Here is a 20380-nt window from a genome sequence, read left to right on the forward strand (position 1 = left end):
ATTTAATCTCCCCAAATCCCTGTAATTACCACCTTTGTTCAAGGATAATTATTAACAAGGCAGTTTTAAAAGTTTTTTCTCTCTAAATAGCCATTCACGTTTATTAGTACTAATATTTTTTCAAGAATGGAATCATATTATAAATACCGTTTACATATATAAATGTATAATTATAATATTAATGTATAAATGTATTTTTTGAATATACTAGAATTTTAACTCAGGGCTTCATGCTTATTCGGCTGGAATTTTAACTCAGGGCTTCAAGCTGATGAAATTGGCTACTTGCTCAGCTAGCCCTCTATGACTTCAGCAATGCCGCCAGCCCTGCTTTTTGAAATCTGTGGACTTTTATAACTATATGGCTTAAAACCAAAATTCTCTTGATCTCAGCCTCCTGAGTAGCTAGGACTACAGACCTGAGCCACCTGCACCTGCCATAACATACTTTTCCCTATCAATAATATACCTCAAGGATCACTCTTTGGTAGCTCATATGTATCCACCCTATCTATATAAGTGTCACTGTAATGTACTGCAATGGACACAATCCATAGTATTTTAACAGGTATAAATTATTTAGATTGATAGGTGAGGGAGTAAAGAAGTACAGAGTGGAGAAGAGCTATATGACATAAAGTAGCATGAACAAGGCAGGAAGGAAGGAATGACCGAGGCACTAACTAATCAGGGGAAACAGAAGTAGTTCCATGGCTAAAAGATTATTGAGAGATGAGATGAGATGAGTACAGGATCTTAAGAGAAAGAATGATTGGGCTTCTAGTTCAGATTGTAAGGCAAATCTTTTTTTTTGGGGGGGGTGGGGGGGTCCGGTCGTGGGGCCTGAACTCTGGGCCTGGGCGCTGTTCCTCAGCTCTTCAGCTCAAGGCTAGCGCTCTACCACTTGAGCCACAGTGCCACTTCCGGCTTTTTTTTTCTGTTTGCTTATGTGGTACTGGGGAATTGAACCCAGAGCCTCAGGCATGCAAGGCAAGTGCTCTACCACTGAGCCACCTTCCCAGCCCATGTAAGGCAAATCTTAAATGTAGGAAATCACTTCTATTTCTTTGGGGGAAATTCATTACAAAAACAATAGCATATATGGAAGAGAGTATAAATAAGAGGATTGTGGTCCAGGTTGGTTCAGGCAAAAAGAGAGCTCCTATCTCAAAAATAATCAGAACAAAAGGGCTTGAAGTATGGTTCAAGTGCTAAAGCATTTGCAAGCAAGAAAGCCCCAGTGTTGTTCTCTGCCTCAAAAAAAAAAAACTAGCTTAAAAAGAATGGTGTGATGGTAAATATATGTAAGATGCAGCTAGAAGCAAATCTGTTCATAATTTAAAAATCTGGGTAAGGACCTATTACTGTAACTCAGAAACAAGTCATGGGATGAGAACAAGAGAAAGCAGTAGGACTGAAAATAAATGTCAGAACCTGGCAAAGTAAGGTGACTGATGAGATTGGGCTTGAGGGGAAAGGAAGTGGAACATGCCAAATTTTCCAGGTGAGATGACTGGGAGAATGATGATGCCATGATTAAATAAAAAGAAAATGTTATGGGTAAAATGGCTGTGTACAGACTACGTATAGCACCAAACAGGCATGCATGTGTGCGTAGAGAGAGCAAAAAAGAGCAGCTAAACATTTTACATTCCATATACATGTATGTATGTATGTATATGTGTGTATACACACACACATGCACATATGGAATGCAATGGCAAATAGAACAGCAGAGGCTAGAAATACAGGTTTGGGAGTCATCTGCATGACAATGAGGAGTTAGGGCCAGAAAGTACTTAGAGTAAAAAGAGAGAGAAAAAAAGAAAGTATTGATGTTATGACAGTGTCTATATCTGTAAAGTACAGGGAAGAAAAGAAGTCAGGAAAGAGTTAAGAGTGGACTCCAGTGAAATAACAGATATAGAAGCAATTTGCTGAATCTAACTTCTATATAAATGAGTTATTAAAATAATAAAGTATTTCATCTTCCCTCCATTCTCCCAGTACCAATTCACTCCTCAGCAATCAGACATTAATTCTAGCTCAGTCTCTGGGCCTGTAACTACCAGCCAAAAGCCATTTTTTTATTCCTGTTCCACTATTCTGCTTTTGTTCTTCTCCTTACCCATACTAAAGTAAGATGAGGAAATCAAGAAAGCTAGAAATACTATTTTACAAATGGCAGGTGCCATGAGGTCCCTGCTGTGTGAGAAAAGCTACAAGGACATTGAAAGATTATAAGAAACAAATTAGGGACTGACAGCCTATAGGCTTGGCTCCTTAAGATGAAAGAAGCAGCTATTGGAAATGGGAGCAATCAGTGGATCAGGGTAGGAGGGCAATCATGTTATTTAATTTAGTTCTAGGTAAAGAAGGGACAGAGGTGAAAGAGTGAAGCTGTGGGGGTGGGGGAGCTGCCAGAAGAAGGGGAATCACAGGAAGTAGGTATATATTCTGAAGATGTTCAGGATATAGGAAGAATTAAGCTAAAGAGAAAACCTCTTTTGCACCAAGGTCACAAAATAATAGAGAAGGGAAAGGCCTCTTTAGGAAACGTTACCAGATCATCTCCTCCACCCCCCCAAGTAGTTACATGCAATAAATGTCCAGCCACCCATCTATTACCAACTGCCCACTCTCTCTCTCCTTCTACAAGTCAGTTGAGGCAGCTGGCATTCATGTCCACAGTTACTAGGGTACCTTCCACTGTATCTGAAATGCTGCCTCTACTCTGGGTTCTATCCTTCACCCTTCTTTTCTGTGTTGAGCAATTACCAAATGCCTGTTGAGCTAAGCTGCTACTGCTGGAGAGGAATTCCTCTGAAAAGATGACAAAGAATCTGACCCTCTGCTTCCTGCTGCTACTGCTCTTTTCACAATGGCCCTTTCATTCACTTGTTCAGCAAACATTTGCTGACTGCTGACTAGGTGCCCTTTCCTTTTTGCCATCTATCTGACAAAGAATAGTGAAGCCATGAAACATTTTCAAAATCCAAACATTCCTGGACAGTTGATTGGATGTGAATAAAGCTTTTCTAATAAGTGAGATTTCATTCCCCACGGGAATGTATGCCCCTGTTCTCAAACACTGTGGCTCTCATTCTACCTGAGAAGTAGAGTATAACTTCTAGTTTTAGCTCCACCAGCCCACCCAATCTCCTGTCCCTCAGCTCATTTTATAAGAACTTCTGAGGCAATGATGGAAGAGCTCTCCTGAGGAAGTTTTCTTCCTGTGTGTGATGATATAAGTGTTTCATCTGGGCTCTCAGCTAGATTGTCTCTACTGTGGCATCTGTATCCAGACTCTCTTTCAAGGAAAGGCTTGCTTCAGTCAGCAGACAGCCTTCAGCTCTCCTGCCTTAGTTACAGTTACTTTGCTAAAGATTATGACCTTCTGGACCAAGTATCTATTTGGTCACGGAACCAGACACAGGTACATAAAAGTAGTACATTTAGGCCAAATTCAGGACAACCGGAAGTACAATGGTCACTCTAGAATTCCTCACTGGAATTGTCAAAGTGTCAATGAGCTGACATGGAAATCTGATTTCTTCCTCTCCTCAATCTGGCTCCTACCTTTTCCTATCATAGAGGTTGATCCTTAGTAAAAAGTACTGTATTCCAACCATTATCTGACCAGTTGCTTCAAGAGACCCTAACTCCCATACTTCGCAAAAGCTTTCTAAACATGCAAAGCTACAATACCTATGGATTCTTTTTGAGGTAGAACCTCAAGGTCTGAGTATGGAAAAACATCATTTTGGAAGAAGAAATAAGCAATAGAAAAAACGCAGTCCCCAAAGACCTTTTGCTAAGCAGTGGCAAAGGTTAAAAGTGTCCAGTGTTACTTACCAACTGTAACCATATCACACCCTCTATCCTTCCCTGGAACCTTTGATCCCATGCTGAGCTAAAGTTTGGCCTTCTACTTCATACAGCAATACACTGTTAATGGGGTCTCTTCAGCTTCTCACCTGCAAATGGATGGAGTCCATCATTTCAAGAACCTTACCTAAGTCAGGCACAGTGGCTCACATCTGTATCCTAGGCACACAAAAGGCTTGGATCTGAGGATCACGGTTTAAAGCCAGTCCAAGCAGGCAAGTCATGAGACTCTTATCTTCAATTAACTAGCCCCCCCCCCACCCCCCACCGGCCCCGCCACCACAAATTGCCAGAAGTGGTAGGGTGCTAGCCTTGAGTCAAAGAAATTCAGGGAAGAGCACTCAGGTCCTAAGTTCAAGCCCCAGGACTAGAACAAAAAAACCCTACTCTGTTCTCCTCAACCTTCCACTTGGCTCTGTATACTGGAGTCTTTCTATCAGCATTTATGTATAGTCCCCAGTTTCTTCTTTGAAAGAACAAGGAAGTTACAGAGGGAAGAGAAGGGGAGGAGAGGAAAAGAGGGGAGGAAGGAGACGGAAGGAAGGAAGGAAGGAAGGAAGGAAGGAAGGAAGGAAGGAAGGAAGGAAGGAAGGAAGGAAGGAAGGAAGGAAGGAAGGAAGATCCATGCAATGGAATATTATGCAGTTAAGGCAAAATATATAATCAAAAGGGCAATGTTACAGTAGGGAATAGAGGACAGTACAGAAAGGAATATAGGCCATATTGTATGATTCTCATTTAAGGTATATGAACTATCCAACAGATAAATTTATAAATAGAGAAAGGTGCTTTGAGGTTGCTTACAGGATTAATAACTGCTTAATGGGCATGAAGTTATGAAAAAGTTTTGGAACTATAGACAGTGGACTCTACAACATTGTGAACATATTAAATGCCAGTGAACATACTTTAGAGGTGTTAATTTTATACTATATGAATTTTATCCCAAATTAAGAAAACAAAGAAAAATATCCTTATACTCCTTATCACCTTTTTCATTTCTCAAAAGTTGTCTACACTTGACCTCATTACCTCCCACTCACTCCAAGCACATACCCTTCTCTTTTAATCAGAACAGCCATTAATGCATTTCAGATTCCCTGGAAGCACTTAACACAGGAGAGCAGTACCTCAGCCCTGAAGGGTTTTCTACCCTGACTTTGGAGAATTGGACACCTTGGACTAGCCTCCTGCTTCTAGGGCCTCTCCCTTGTCAGGTATCCAGCTTATTCTCTTCTACCTGACTTTTGTGAACTGAAATTTCTCAAAAGCCAGTTCTTGGTTTTGTTTTAAAGCTCACCAGTTCTTACATCCTCAAATGTTATGTAGACATATACACATACACACACAGTGCACAGAAATAAAACTAGAAGGAGATTTAAGACAATAAAACATATTACAAAGCTTTTACAACTAAAATGGCTTGGTACTAGCACACAAGTAAATAGAACAACCAATGGAACAGAAAAAAAAAATTTTAAGGCCTAATTGCATATGGACATTTAATATAATAAAAGTAGCATCTAAAATATGTCAGGAAAGATTTTTTAATAAGCAGTATTGTGAACAGAATAAGATAAAGTTAACTCTACTTCTTATACCTATATATCAGAAAAATTCCAAACAACTCAGATATTTAAATATTAAAAAATGAAACCATGTAAGTACCAACTACCCTATGATGGAAGAGTACCTTTCCTCATGATAACTCAAAATTCCAAAACAATTAACATCAATAAATGTGATTATTCCAAAATAAAAACAGTTGTATAAAAAGTAAAAATGTGGAGTTCCGGGAAGATGGCGGAGGAGAAGCTGGAATCTGAACAAGCTCTTGCATAGAAAACAGTTTCAGAGTTCCAGTGAACAGTCCCGAGCCAGAGAATCACACCAAGTGTGCCATCACAGGACAGAGAGTTAGTCAAGAGAGGGGAAGCCAAGCAGACACATCTGAGCGCCTGCCAGCAGCTGCCGCTGCGGCGGCAGGGTCGCGGCAGCGACCACCGCCGTGGGGGCATACCTGAGACACAGTCCGGGACGAAGGAGCCAGACGCAGCGGACGAGCGGATTCTACTCAACACCAGCAAGAACCGACAAGGAGCGGACAACTTCATCCTGCACTTTGCAGACCAGAGACGACCCAGGATCCAAGACTCGGAGTGAGTAGAAGCCCGACTTCCTCACTCCTTCTCAGGGAGCAGAGGAGGGAAGGCCACCCCTCCCCCCCCAGCACCGGTGATCTCCATCTTGGATACCGACAAAGCTCAGAGGAGCGGCTAGCTCCAACTCAGGCCTTGGAATAAAACGAGTCATTTAGCAGGTCACAAGAACTTAATGGCGAAGTGACCTCACAGACTCAGTTCCATCCAGGGAAAAGTCACCCAGCTCAGGCGCCAGCCATTGGAGTGGCTCTCCTCACCGGGTAACCAGAGCCAGAGGCTGCCCCTCCCTCTAGCAGCCACCACAATCAATTGAAAAACAGAAACCCTGAGAATGGCTCCAGGCTGGGGGCTGTGAGTTTTTTTCACAAAATAGCCCCAGGGAAAAGCTACTGTTTGTTGAAAGGCCTCAACTCTACCCAGAACCTAGCCTCATCACTGCATCCCCCTCTTTTGTGATTCTCAAAGCAGATCATCCTCCCAGTAAACTAACCTGGGAGGGGGATCTCAAAATCTTGGGTAAAGCAGAGCATTTTTCTGCCTGTTCCAACAAACTGACTTAAGAAACCAATCAAGCCACAGGACCTCAAGCTGACCAGAGACTCCAACCAGACTCTGGTTACAGACAAAAGGGAGATACAGGACTCTTCCTACCCCTCCCCCCCCCCCCCCAAAAAAAAAATCAAAGAACTTTTTTTTTCTTCTTCTTCTTTTCTTTTTTCTTTTTTTTTGTTTTGTTTTTTTTTTTTTTCGTTTTTTTGTTACCTTATATATATAAAAAATTTTTTTTCCTTTTCTAAAACTTTTATTAATCTTTAATTTTTGCCTCTTCTGAAAAAATAATTGTTTTCCAGTAACTTTTTTTTTTCTCCTCTTATAATTTTTATTTTAGGAATACGTGAATGTGTGTTTTCCTTTCTTTTCTTGTCTTCTTTCTCTTTTTCTTTCATTCTTAATTATCTTTTTGTTTTTTGTCTAGCTCTACTGAACTTCTGATCTTTTCTTCTCACTTTCCGATCCTTTCCACCTTTTCCTTTTGTTCTTCTTTATGTGACTTAACTCTTGTCCTGCACATCCTCAGATAAACCCATAGTTAACTAGTAGACCCTATCCCCCATTGTGTACACACTTAATCCACAAACTTATTACTCAATTCAAAACCTCTGAGACTTAAATTCATTAATAGCAGTACTACCTCTTTATACCTATATAATATTTTAAGCATTTTTTTAAAGTTTTTCACATCTCCTCTATGTCCCTCCCTTTCTCTCAACATATTCACATTCCTCTCTAAATAGATGGTCTTTTGATCTCTATAATAACATTAATTTTTACGTTTCTATTTTTTTTCTGGTCTCTTTTCATTCCCCTTTCCCTTTCTTCTTTTTCTCTCTCTCTCTACTTGCATCCTACCCAACCTATCTCCTGCATTGTGATTAGGACAGAGTTAACTCTCCCTGTGCCTCCCCACACCAATCTATTCCTATTTTTTACCCACATCTCTCCCTAACCCTAATAATTTCTGGTTTTCCAAATTCTTCTCTGCGGTTCGAAGTCCTTTAACATATAGTTGTTTGATGTCGAATAGATGTATCTGTTGAACTAGATTGTATCTATAGACTATTGACGTACAAATGCAAACTCTGGTTGATGGTTGCCTTAAGATAGTGTTCCAGCACAAAACTGGTGCTATCTTCATCTCAAATGGGCAGAGTAAGCCGGAAAAACACAAGAAAAATGGCAAATTCAGGTATCTCAATTCCCAATCTTGATAATCAGGGGTTAGAACAGATAATGAATAATCCAGAGGAGAGTTCCCAAATAGCTCTACAAACACTGCTGGCAAACATGATAAATGAGAAGTTTGACAACGTACAAAGGACTCTGTATGAGCGTGATAGGGAGAGAGAGGAGGCATCCCAGAAGTTTATACAGGAATATCATAAGCGTGAGGAAGCTACTCAAAAACTGATACAGGATTTGCGTGAACAACTTGAGAATACTCAAAGAGAAAGGGAGGAATGGCGTGAGCAGGCTGAGAACACTCAAAGAGATCTGCAGGAATCCCACGAACGGGAGGAAGCTAATCAAAGAGTAATACAGGAATTGAGAGACCAGGTAGAGAACACACAAAGATCACTAAAGGCATTCATGGAATCCATTAACAAAGAGCTGAAGGAAGTCAGGGAGACCACAAAGGGAATGCTGAATGGAACCCAACAGAAGGAATGGGAGCCCAAAGAAACCATAACCAATCAACTAAGTGATTTGAGGACAAACACTGAACACCAAATTAAGGAAGTAAAGAAATTCATACAAGACCTAAAACAGAGCTTCAACAAAGAACTTGAAGCCATCAAAGCTGACCAACTAGAAGGAAAAGAGATAAAAAACAAAGTAGAGAGTCTTGACAGCAGGTTAGACCATGCAGAAGATCGAATCTCAGGGATTGAAGACAGCCTAGATATTATAGAGAAAGAACATACAACCATCCAAGACAAGTCCAAGAAATATGATAGATCTATCCAACACCTGGAAGACACCATCAGAAGGCCTAATCTAAGGATAATGGGTGTAGAGGAGCACCTAGAAACAGAAGTTAATGGTCTAGGAAATTTGTTTAACAGGATCCTAGCAGAGAACTTCCCAAACATGCAAAAAGATAGGCCTGTCCAGATACAAGAAGCCTTTAGAACCCCAAATAGACCAGACCAGAATAGGACATCCCACCGCCACATTATAATCCACACAGGATCAACACAGAACAAGGAAAAGATCCTTAAAGCTGTCAAGGAGAAAAGGGTAATCACCTATAAAGGGAAACCAATTAGAATCACCTCAGATTTCTCAGCAGAGACAATCAAAGCAAGAAGAGCCTGGAATGATGTATGCCATGCCCTAAAAACAAACAACTATCAACCAAGAATACTGTACCCAGCTAAACTCTCCTTCATAACTGAAGGCCAAATAAAAACCTTCCATAGCAAAGAAAAATTGAAACAATACATCTCCACCAAACCAGCCCTACAAAAGATTCTTAAAGATGTCCTACACATAGAAAACCAACAAGACCCCAATAAAGGCCAAGAAACTGCACCCAAACTGAGAATCCAAGAACCATAGGAAGAACCCAGTTTTCGCAGCCCCCAAGAAGGTAGATAACATGGCAGGAACTCCCAAATACCTCTCAGTCCTATCTCTTAATGTTAACGGACTGAACTCTCCAATTAAGCGACATAGACTGTCTAGTTGGATTAAAAAACAAGACCCTTCTATCTGCTGCCTGCAGGAGTCACATCTTGCCCGTAAAAACAAACACATTTTCAATGTTAAAGGCTGGAACAAAATCTACCACGCAAACGGACCCCATAAACAGGCGGGAGTTGCAATCCTAATATCAGATAAAATAGACTTCAAATTAAAATTCGTGAGAAGAGATAAAGAAGGTCGCTACATACTAATTAAAGGATCTCTCCTTCAGGAGGATATTACAATTCTAAATATCTATTCGCCAAACAATGGAGCACCCAAATTTATCAAAGAAACACTACTTTCCCTCAAATCCCATATAGATCCAAAGACATTAATTGTTGGGGATTTTAACACACCACTCTCCCCACTAGATAGATCAACTGGGCAAAAACTCAACAGAGAAACCGCAGATCTAAACAGCTACATAGATCAACTAGACTTAACAGACATCTACCGAACATTTCACCCAGCAGCACCAGAATACATGTTTTTCTCAGCAGCACATGGAACGTTTTCTAAAATAGACCACATTTTAGGCCACAAAGCAAACTTGTCTAAATTCAGAAACATTGAAGTTATACCTTGCATTCTCTCTGACCACAAGGGAATAAAATTAGAACTCAACACCAAAAGCCACCAAAGAAAGTCCGGTATCACATGGAGGCTGAACAACACACTGCTGAATCATGAGTGGGTCATGGAAGAGATTAGAAAGGAAATTCAAATGTTCATGCTATTCAACAAAAATGAACACACAAAATACCAGCTCCTCTGGGACACAGCAAAGGCAGTACTCAGAGGCAAGTTTATAGCTCTGAGCTCCTACATCAACAAATTGGAGAGATCTGAAACTAACAATTTAATGACACATCTAAACCTCCTTGAAAAAGAGCAGCAAGATAAACCCCAATCCAGTAGACGGAAAGAAATAATCAAAATTAAATCAGAATTAAATGAATTAGAATCCAAAAAAACTATAGAAAGAATCAACAAAACAAAGAGTTGGTTCTTCGAAAAACTTAACAAAATTGACAGACCCTTAGCAAATCTTATCAGAAAAAGAAGAGAACACACCCAAATTAATAAACTCAGAGATGAGAATGGAAACATCACCACTGAAACAACCAAGATTCAGAACATTATAAGGGAATACTTCTCAAAACTTTATGCTAATAAGTTTGAGAACTTGACAGAAATGGACCTCTTCCTAGCAAATATTGACATGCCAAAACTAAACCAAGATGAGTTAAACTATCTTAACAGGCCCATATCAAGCATTGAAATAGAAACAGCAATAAGAGACCTCCCAGCTAAGAAAAGTCCAGGACCAGATGGTTTTACAGCGGAATTTTACAAGGCCTTCAAAGCAGAGCTCACACCAATTCTCCTCCAACTCTTCAATGAAATTGAAAGAGAAAGCTCACTACCAAACACATTCTATGAAGCCATCATAACCCTCATCCCAAAACCAGGCAGGGACTCATCAAAGAAAGAGAACTATAGACCCATTTCTTTGATGAACATTGATGCAAAACTTCTCAACAAAATTTTGGCCAACCGACTTCAACAATTCATCCAAAAAAATCATACACCACGATCAAACAGGATTCATTTCAGGGATCCAAAGCTGGTTCAATATAAGCAAATCAATTAATATTATTCATCACATCAACAGGAGCAAGAATAAGAACCACATGGTTATCTCAATAGACGCAGAAAAAGCATTCGACAAGATCCAACACCCCTTTATGATGAAGGTTTGGGAAAAATTAGGAATCCATGGAACATTCCTCAATACAATAAAAGCTGTATATGACAAACCTACAGCTAGCATTATACTCAATGGTGAAAAACTAAAGCCATTTCCTCTTAACTCAGGAACAAGACAAGGATGCCCACTCTCTCTACTTCTCTTCAATCTAGTATTAGAATGCCTAGCTACAGCAATAAGACAAGATGCAGACATAAAGGGGATCCAAATAGGGAAAGAAGAAATAAAACTCTCCCTCTGTGCAGATGACATGATCTTGTATTTAAAGAATCCCATAGACTCCACTCCCAAATTACTCAAGCTGATTCAAAACTTTGGCAAAGTAGCAGGTTATAAAATTAACCCCCAAAAATCAATGGCTTTTCTGTATGCCAACAATGAGAAAAGTGTGGCTGAAATTAGGAAAGCAACTCCATTTGTAATAGCCCCACAAAAAATAAAATACCTAGGAATTAACTCAACTAAAGAAGTGAAGGACCTCTATGATGAAAACTTTAAAATCTTGAAAAAGGAAATCAACACAGAACTTAAAAAATGGCAAAACCTCCCATGCTCCTGCATTGGAAAGATTAACATCGTGAAAATGGCAATACTTCCCAAGGCTATCTACAAATTCAACCTAATACCTATCAAAATTCCACCCTCATTCTTCAAGGAAATAGAAGTGGCAATCCAAAAATTCATATGGAACAATAAAAGACCCCGAATAGCAAAAACACTCCTCAACGGAAAGAACACTGCTGGAGGAATATCAATACCAAACTTCAAACTCTACTATAAAGCCATAGTAATCAAAACAGCTTGGTATTGGCATAAGAACAGACCTCAGGACCAATGGAATAGAATTGAAAACCCAGAAATGAACCTACAGACCTATAGCCATCTAATCTTCGATAAGGGAGCTAAAACAATAGAATGGAAGACAGACAGCCTCTTCAGTAAATGGTGCTGGCAAAACTGGTTAACTACATGTAGAAAACTAAAGCTAGATCCTTATATATCACCCTGCACCAGAATCAACTCCAAATGGATCAAAGACCTTGAACTCAAAGCAGACACTCTGAAAACATTACAGGATGGAATAGGAGAAACCCTGGGTCTCCTTGGCTCAGGCCGAAATTTTCTGAATAGAGACCCGGAAACACAACAAATCAAAGAAAGGTTGGACAAATGGGATTGCATAAGGTTGCAGAGCTTCTGCAGGGCAAATGACATAGCTAGCAAGATCAATAGAAAGCCCACGGATTGGGAGAAGATCTTTACTAGCCATACAACGGACAAGGGTCTCATATCTAAAATATACTTGGAACTCAAAAAATTAAACCACCCAACAACAAATCCTCAAAGAAACAACCGCCCAATAAGTAAGTGGGCGAGAGACTTAAAGAGAAGCTTCTCTGAAGAAGAAAGAAGGATGGCCAATAGACACATGAAGAAATGTTCAACATCTCTAGCCATAAAAGAAATGCAAATCAAAACAACATTGAGATATCACCTAACTCCAATTAGAACAGCAAAAATCAAGAACTCTAACAACAGATGCTGGAGGGGATGTGGACAGAAAGGAACCTTACTTCATTGTTGGTGGGAATGTAAACTTGTTCAACCACTTTGGAAAGCAGTATGGAGGTTCCTCAAAAGACTTCACATAGAACTCCCCTATGACCCAGCAATCCCACTTTTGGGCATTTACCCTAATGTTTACAAAAAAGACCACACTAAAGCTACCCGCACAACTATGTTTATTGCAGCATTATTTACCATAGCTAAGATACGGAACCAACCCAGATGCCCCTCAGTAGATGAATGGATCAAGAAAATGTGGTATATATACACAATGGAATTCTATGCCTCCATCAGAAAGAATGACATTGCCCCATTTGTTAGGAAATGGAAAGGCTTGGAAAAAATTATATTAAGTGAAGTAAGCCAGGCCCAAAGAAACATAGGCCCCATGGTTTCCCTTATTTGCAATATCTAGTATAGGTATGAGTCAAGCGGAAAAAGTCAGAGAATGTGATGTTAGGAAAACGAACCCTCAAATATGTATTTTAATGTTTTTGTTTCTTTCATGCATGTGTTTCTAACGCATTTATAAGATTATTTCTTTGTTGCTTTGTATGTCCCTCCCCCACAGTGTAACCCCCGCTTTCACTATATTTGATGTCAGTATAACATGTGGAGGAGACGGGGACAAACAAGTCGTTTAAGGATTCAGGTGGACCTGCTGCAACAATGAGAAGTACAAAATGTCATGTCAAAACCAGCTTTACAATGTCGGTGTGGGGGGGGGTATGATTGGGTGGGGGGGAGGGGGGAGGCTGGGAAGGGAGGTGAAGGGTAAACAAAGGAGGAGGCTGCAATGCTTGGTAAGAAATGTATGCATTATCCTGCCCAGGTAATTGTAACCCCTCTGTACAGTATGTTCTCAAATAAAATGAAATTTAAAAAAAAAAAAAAAGTAAAAATGCATGGGAAAAGTCATAAGCAAAGTAAAAAGAGAACAAAATGGGGAAAGTAATATCATAGACAAACTTAATTTCATTAACTTTTTAAAAATAAAGAAATAAAACAGTCCTACAGAAAAATAACCACAGATATGAGCAGGTAGTTCATAGAAAAATAAATATAACACTTTTAACCCTACAAAATGATCTCAACTTTGCCCATTATATTAGAAAGGTAAAGTAAAACTATAGTTAAAACACAGCATTTCTTATTAGTTTATAAATACTTTGAAGGTAAAACTAGAGAAATGGCACTTACAAACACTTAATACTTAGTATGCAAAAATGGTACAACTCACCAACTAGAAAACTGACAACAACTAAAAAGATAACTGCATTTAACCTTTAACTTATAGGTTTGACTTCTAAAAATGGTTTGCAAACACTTAACGGCAACAGCCTGAATGAGCTTGAATGTCCATTTTCCCCTAGTCTGAAAAGGAACACATTTTGGCTAACACTCTGGTTTCAGAGTATAAGGTCCTCAACAGAAGACCCAGCTAACCAGTGTCTGGACTTCTGACCTACATAAACTATGAGATAATGAATAGGGTGGCGTTTAAAGCACTATGCTGGCAGAAACTTATTTTAGGCTATAATTAGCAATACAGTGGCCCTGAATAAAGCCTAGAATGGGGGAAAATAGGCTATAAGACTAGAGACAACTAGTTTGGCTCCAGCAACAGGAAGGCAGGAATAGAGACTGAGAACAGCTGATGTTCCTAAGGCAAGCTCTCCGTACTTAATATCCACTGGCAGTATAGGAGAAGTTGGTAAGAAGGAGATAAAGTTTGGTAAGTCCCGGGCAAACTGCACTGCTGACAAAATCAAAGTATATGATCACTGACACTGCAAATTTATCCTCAATAATCTGTAAGTACTTTTGTTTCTTTTACATCATCTCCACTTCTTTTCTAGACACAGACTTAACTAGATGGCTTTGAAAAAGAATGGAGGATAAAACTACCAAAAAGACAGCTCATTATTTGGTACCCATTTCTCCTTGTAAGTTTTTCTTTTATATGTCTATTTCTGCAGATAATTGAGTCCAACTGTGATATCTGAATAGTTTTAAGAAAGTACATTCTGTTTTACTTGCAAAGGGAGGGACTCTTGGCCTCTTCTGTAACACAAGCAAAATGGAAGGAGATGCCAGATGCCCTGCTTATTTCTCTCCAAAAGAAATTCAACTTCAAGTCCAGTCCAATTCCTGTGCCCAGTAGGGAATTGAGAGAGCTCCACAAGTGTTACAAGCATACCACCAAAAACAGAAAGCAAAACTGCAACATCTTTGAATTTAAGATAAGGGGAATAGGAAAACAACAGGAACTGAAGAGTGCCTAGTACAAAGAAAATACTTTCTATCCTACAGTTGTATTGATCCCCGTGACTTTATTCAGGCCCCAGATCAGTAGGACTCATTCTTCGGTAGGTATATCCTCTGAAAAATTTAAAATATCAGATAAATCTTGCTCCAATACAGAACAAAGCAGGTACTATTAAATAGGTGCAGTCCACAATCCTTCAGAGCTCAGTTTGGTCATCTCTTTTCTTATGACTAACACACTTTCTGAACCTGACAATACAATTTATCCATCGTTTCCGCCATAAAAATACCACTGGACTCTGCAGGACCTCTGTGCGTGAGCACTGGGGATGGAAGAGACTGATCCTTCTCCATGATATTCAGTTGAGGCCCTACAAAATCACTTTTCATCTCTCACCTATTACAGTGCTATTATCTATATATTTTTCTAAGGTATTTTTGAATCCATGTTTTTAAAAAGAAATTTGTATTGTCTTTAGTTGTACAAAAAAGATGTCATTTAACAAAGCACTTTATAAATACAATGCCTCTTGATTAATCACTCCTTCAACATTTTCATACCTTTTTTTTTCTTAATTTTGTGGTATATATAAGGAATTCTTGACTGCATTCTCGCCCTTTTCCCCTCTTTATTAATCTGCCCCTCTCCTCTTGGCACCAATCCCCTCTTGTATGTACCTATTTCCTGGTGTTGATTTTGTTGGGTTTTCATCTAGTCTTTCCAAAAGATTTTACTATTTGAAGTCTCCATAGAGTCTATTATACTTCAGTAAGTTCATCTGTAACCACTTGCATCCAACATGTTTACTTACTTTACTTACAGATTCTATCTGCTACATATGAGGAAAAACATGCAATCTTTTTTTTTTTTTTTGGTTGGTCGTGGGGCTTGAACTCTGGGCATGAGCACTGTTCCTGAGCTCAAGGCCAGTGCCCTACCACTTGAACCACAGGGCCACTTCCAGTACAATCTTTATTTCTCTGGATCTATCTGGCTTACTTCACTTAATATAATTTTTTCCAAGTTTTCCCATTTCCTTATGAATGGTACAGTGTCACTCTAATACATGAGTGCAATTCCACTGTGAGTATATACCACATTTTCTTGACCCATTCATCCACTGAGGAGCAATGAACATGGTTGTGCTGGTAGCTTTGCTGTAATCTTATTTGTGTTCTATTGGAAAATGTCCAGGAGTGGGATTGCTGGGTCATAGTGTAGTTTTATGTTTATAGGGTTTTTTTTGTTTTTTTTGGGGGGGGGGATCCGGTCGTGGGGCCTGAACTCTGGGCCTGGGCGCTGTCCCTCAGCACTTCAGCTCAAGGCTAGTGCTCTACCACTTGAGCCACAGCGCCACTTCCAGCTTTTTTTCTTTTTGCTTATGTGGTGCTGAGGAATCGAACCCAGGGCCTCAAGCATGCAAGGCAAGCATTCTACCACTGAGCCACATTCCCAGCCCTGTTCATAGTTTTTTGATGAACTTCCATACTGCTTACTACAGTAGTTAAGGAAGCTTACATTCCCACCAACAGTGTATTAAAGTTTCCTTTTAACAGCAACTTTGCCTGCATTTGTTGTTGTTTTCTTAACAGTGACCATTCTAACTGCAGTGAGGTAGAATCTCAGTGTTTTCATTTGCATTTCCTTTATGGTAAGAGATGATGAGCATTTTCTTTATGTGTCTACTGGACATTGTACTTCACCTCCTGAGAAATCTCTAAATATTAATTGGATTGTTTCTCTAAGGGTTTAATTTTTGAGAATTTAATTTTTTGAACTCTAAGTATATTCTTGACGTTAGGCCCTTGTCTGATGTATAGCTGGTAAAAATCTCCCACTCTGTGGGCTATTTAGCTTAGCTATGCCCTTCGCTGTGCAGAAACTTTTAAGTTTGATGAAATCCCATTTATCAAGCCTTTGTTTTGTTGTGTTCCTGGATTTTTTTTTCTTGGGGAGGGGTTCGGTCACGATGCTTGAACTCTGGGCCTGCACGCTGTCCGTCAGCTCTTCAGCTCAAGGCTAGCGCTCTACCACTTGAGTCACAGTGCGACTTCCAGTATTCTGGTGGTTAACTGGAGACAAGTGTCTCACACACTTTTCTGCCAGGGCTGGTTTTGAACCACAAACCTCAGACCTCAGTCTCCTGAGTAGGATTACAGGTGTGAGTGACCAATGCCTGACTTGTGTTCCTAGATTTTTACTTAGCAAGTTTCGACCTGTACTCAGGAACCCTAGTGTTTCCCCTATCCTTTTTTATAATAGTTTCATGGTTTCAAGTCTTACATTGAGGTCTTTGATTCATTTTGAATTGATGCTGGTGCAAGGTCATATATGAGAATCTAATTCCAGTTTTCTACATGGGGATATCCGGTTTTGCCAGTACCATTTGTTGAGAGTCTGTCTTCCTCCCCATCCTATATTTTGGCTCCCTTATTAAATATTAGATGGGTATAGGTCTGTGGGTTCATTTCTGGTTTTTATTCTGTTCAACTGGTCCATTTTGTGCCAGTACCAAGCTGTTTTCATTACTACAGCTTTGTAATAGAATCCAACACTATTCTGTCCAGTAAGGGTTGCTTTTGCTAGTTGGGATCTTTTTTTTATTCCATATGAATTTTTGGATTGCTTTTTCTATCTCATTGAAAATGTTGTTGGAATTTTGACAAGTATTGTATTGAATTTGTAAGCTGCTTTTGGCAGTATTGCCATTTTCATGATACTAATTCTTCCAATCCAGGAACATGGAAGATCTTTACATTTCCTTAAATGTTTTTCCATTTCCTTTTTGAAATATTTAAAGTTTTCATTATATGGGTCTTCTACATCTTTGGTTAATTCCTAGTTTTTTTGTTTTGTTTTTTTGTTTTTGTTTTTGGGTTTTTTGGGTTTTTTTTTTAGGTTAATGCAGAGGGAGCTGCTTTCCTGACTTTAGTTTCAATCTTCTCATTTTTGAAAAGCTATTTGACAGCTCTGCCTGGCTCTGGAGATGGAGCTGTAAGACTGAAGGCACTGAGTGAAGTGAGAATTTTACTAGAGGAAATGGCTGCCTCTTCATCATCATCCTCAGCTGGTGGGGTCAGCAGAAATTCTGTCACTGGATCTGGTTTCAGTGTCTTAGACCTTGCCCTACCATGGAAAGCCCTTTTCATCTTCCCCAAAGGAGCTGGACATATGTTAGAAGATGGCTCTGAGAGATGCCTCTGTAAGTCTGTATTCAGTTATCAAGTTGTATCCATGCTTAAACAGGTGAAGCATGAGATCAGCAAGTTGCTGGGATGGAAAAACTTGTGGGTTTAGTAGAAGAGCTGGAAGCTGATGAGTGTCGGTTTAAACCCATTGAGCAGCTGCTGGGGTTCACACTGTCTTCATGGTGATGCTGGATGATTACCTCTGGGCACAGCCAGTACAGAGCCAATAAATAACTTACATCTTCCAGAGCCACCCAGAGATCCACAGCTGCATTGCTAAACCACTGATTCCCATCATACTTGGTTTCTCTATAGGGAACAAATACTTGAATATGTAATCATTCAGGGAGTATTTACTCCATTTAGAAAGCATTAAATAGCCTATTACAGAAAACAAAGAGTTGTGGGCTTAAGAGCTATTTATAAAATTACCACAAACCAAACAGGACAGATGCCAGAATTGGCTGGCATGTGTCTTGTCATTCATAGAGTACCTGGAAACCTTCACCACTCAAGTCCAAGTTCAGGATATTTCTTTTCAAACATGAATTCAACTCAGGACTTGTTTAAATGAAGATTTTTTTTTTTTTTTTTTTTGCCTCTCACAGACACAGTTTATTCATGCCATATAAAATACAAGTATAAGTATAGCGATGTTCCATATTCCCATCTAACAAAGCTTGCTTAAACATGCAGGCAGAGTGGTGTTTCAAAGGAGCAGGTTAATGATGGCTGTGAGAAGGCACAGAAGTGGAACTTTTCAAAGCCTTTTTTTTTTTTTTGGTCGGTCGTGGGGCTTAAACTCTGGGCCTGGGTGCTGTCCCTGTGCTCTTCAGCTCAAGGCAAACGCTCTACCGCTTGAACCACATCGTCACTTCCGGTTTGCTAGTGGTTTACTGGAGATGAGAGTCTCACGGACTTTACTGCCCAAGCTGGCTTGGAACCGAGATCCTCAGATCTCAGCCTCCTGTGTAGCTAGGATTACAAGCGTGAGCCATCGGCACCGGGCTCAAAGCCTTATTTCTTTTATCAGCACTCCTGATCTTATACACGATGAAGGCTATCAACCCCATCTCTACCCAGATCTCCTGGTAAACATGGGTGTAGTAGGACCCAGACAGTTTTAATAAAGCTTTGAAGCATCTCGACAGGATGGAGGGCGCAGACCCCAACAGACCCCACAGCCATCCACCAGAAAAGGTCACGAGCTCTAAATGAGGCATTTTTAAATGTCCAACATTTTTCTTGTTTTTAAGACATCTAATTCTATAGATTCTTAACTTTTTCAAACTTCTTCTGGGAATGTTGCTTTTTGAATGTTGGAGCACTTGTAAAAGTAAAGAAGTGAGGGGTATAAGGAAACGCCCACCTCACAGACCTAACCTCCACCCTTGATGGCAGCACCTGAGCAGTAGGTGAGGTACCTCCCACTTCCACCCTGATCTAAAAAGGGTCTTCAGGGAGCCAGGCGGTGCCATTTGCTCCTTTTCCTCATGAGAACTTGGCCTTGTCAGCTCTGCTGGCAATACATCTTTCTTTCTACTTAACTTCTGTCCGCGTGGTCTTTTGGGTTACTTTTCTTTTGGTTACTTCCTACCCAGGTTTACATTTTCTCCTTCAAGGGGGAAAAAAAAAAAAGAAAAGCCACTGATTTTTGTGAGCTTATTTTTTTGTTGTTGTTGCTGGTTGTGGGGCTTGAACTCTAGGCCTGGGCACTGTCCCTCAGCGCTTCAGCAAGTGCTCTACCACTTGGACCACAGCACACTTCTGGTTTTCTGGTGGTTAACTGGGGATGAGTCTCATGGACTTTCCTGCACGGGCTGGCTTTGAACCTCAATCCTCCGATCTCAGCCTCCTGAGTAGCTAGGCGTGAGCCACTGGTGCCCGGCTGGCTCATTTTTTTTTTTTTTTTGAGAAGTTTTGCATCTGTGTTCATCAAGGAGATAGGTCTATAGTTCTCTTTTCTTGATGTGCCCTTATCTGGTTTGGGGATGAGTATAATACTGGCTTCATAGAACGAGTTTGGTAGTGATCCCTTCCATTTATATTTCATTGAGGAGTTTGAGGATGAATCTAAGCTTTTAACCACATGTTTATCACTCACTATGAGAGGTAGATTTTCTTTAAGTTGTCCTAAGTTTAGTTCACTATGAGGTCAAGTAGGTTTGTTAGGTTCTACTGACAACATCTGTTGAGCCAGTATATATCTCTACTATGTTCTACTTATAGGTTTCAGTGTATGTCATGTAGAGAAGTTCAATCCATACTATAATTAAGTAATTTTCCC

General features: G+C 39.9%; 1 protein-coding gene, 1 long non-coding RNA gene and 1 pseudogene across 4 annotated transcripts in view; 2 read left to right on the forward strand and 1 right to left on the reverse strand.

Annotated features, from left to right (window-relative positions):
- Sil1 (SIL1 nucleotide exchange factor) overlaps positions 1-20380 on the reverse strand; it is a 265209-nt gene that overhangs the window by 126521 nt on the left and 118308 nt on the right. The gene's annotated exons all lie outside the window — the stretch shown is intronic.
- LOC122118127 lies at positions 17881-18428 on the forward strand (annotated as a pseudogene).
- On the forward strand, positions 18481-19442 carry LOC122118128. The gene is made up of 2 exons (XR_006149292.1): positions 18481-18657; positions 19302-19442. It is a non-coding gene; the product is annotated as an uncharacterized LOC122118128 (long non-coding RNA).

This window comes from Dipodomys spectabilis, unplaced genomic scaffold (assembly GCF_019054845.1).
Source record: "Dipodomys spectabilis isolate Male_0828 unplaced genomic scaffold, ASM1905484v1 ptg000147l, whole genome shotgun sequence".
Taxonomy (NCBI): Eukaryota; Metazoa; Chordata; class Mammalia; order Rodentia; family Heteromyidae; genus Dipodomys; species Dipodomys spectabilis.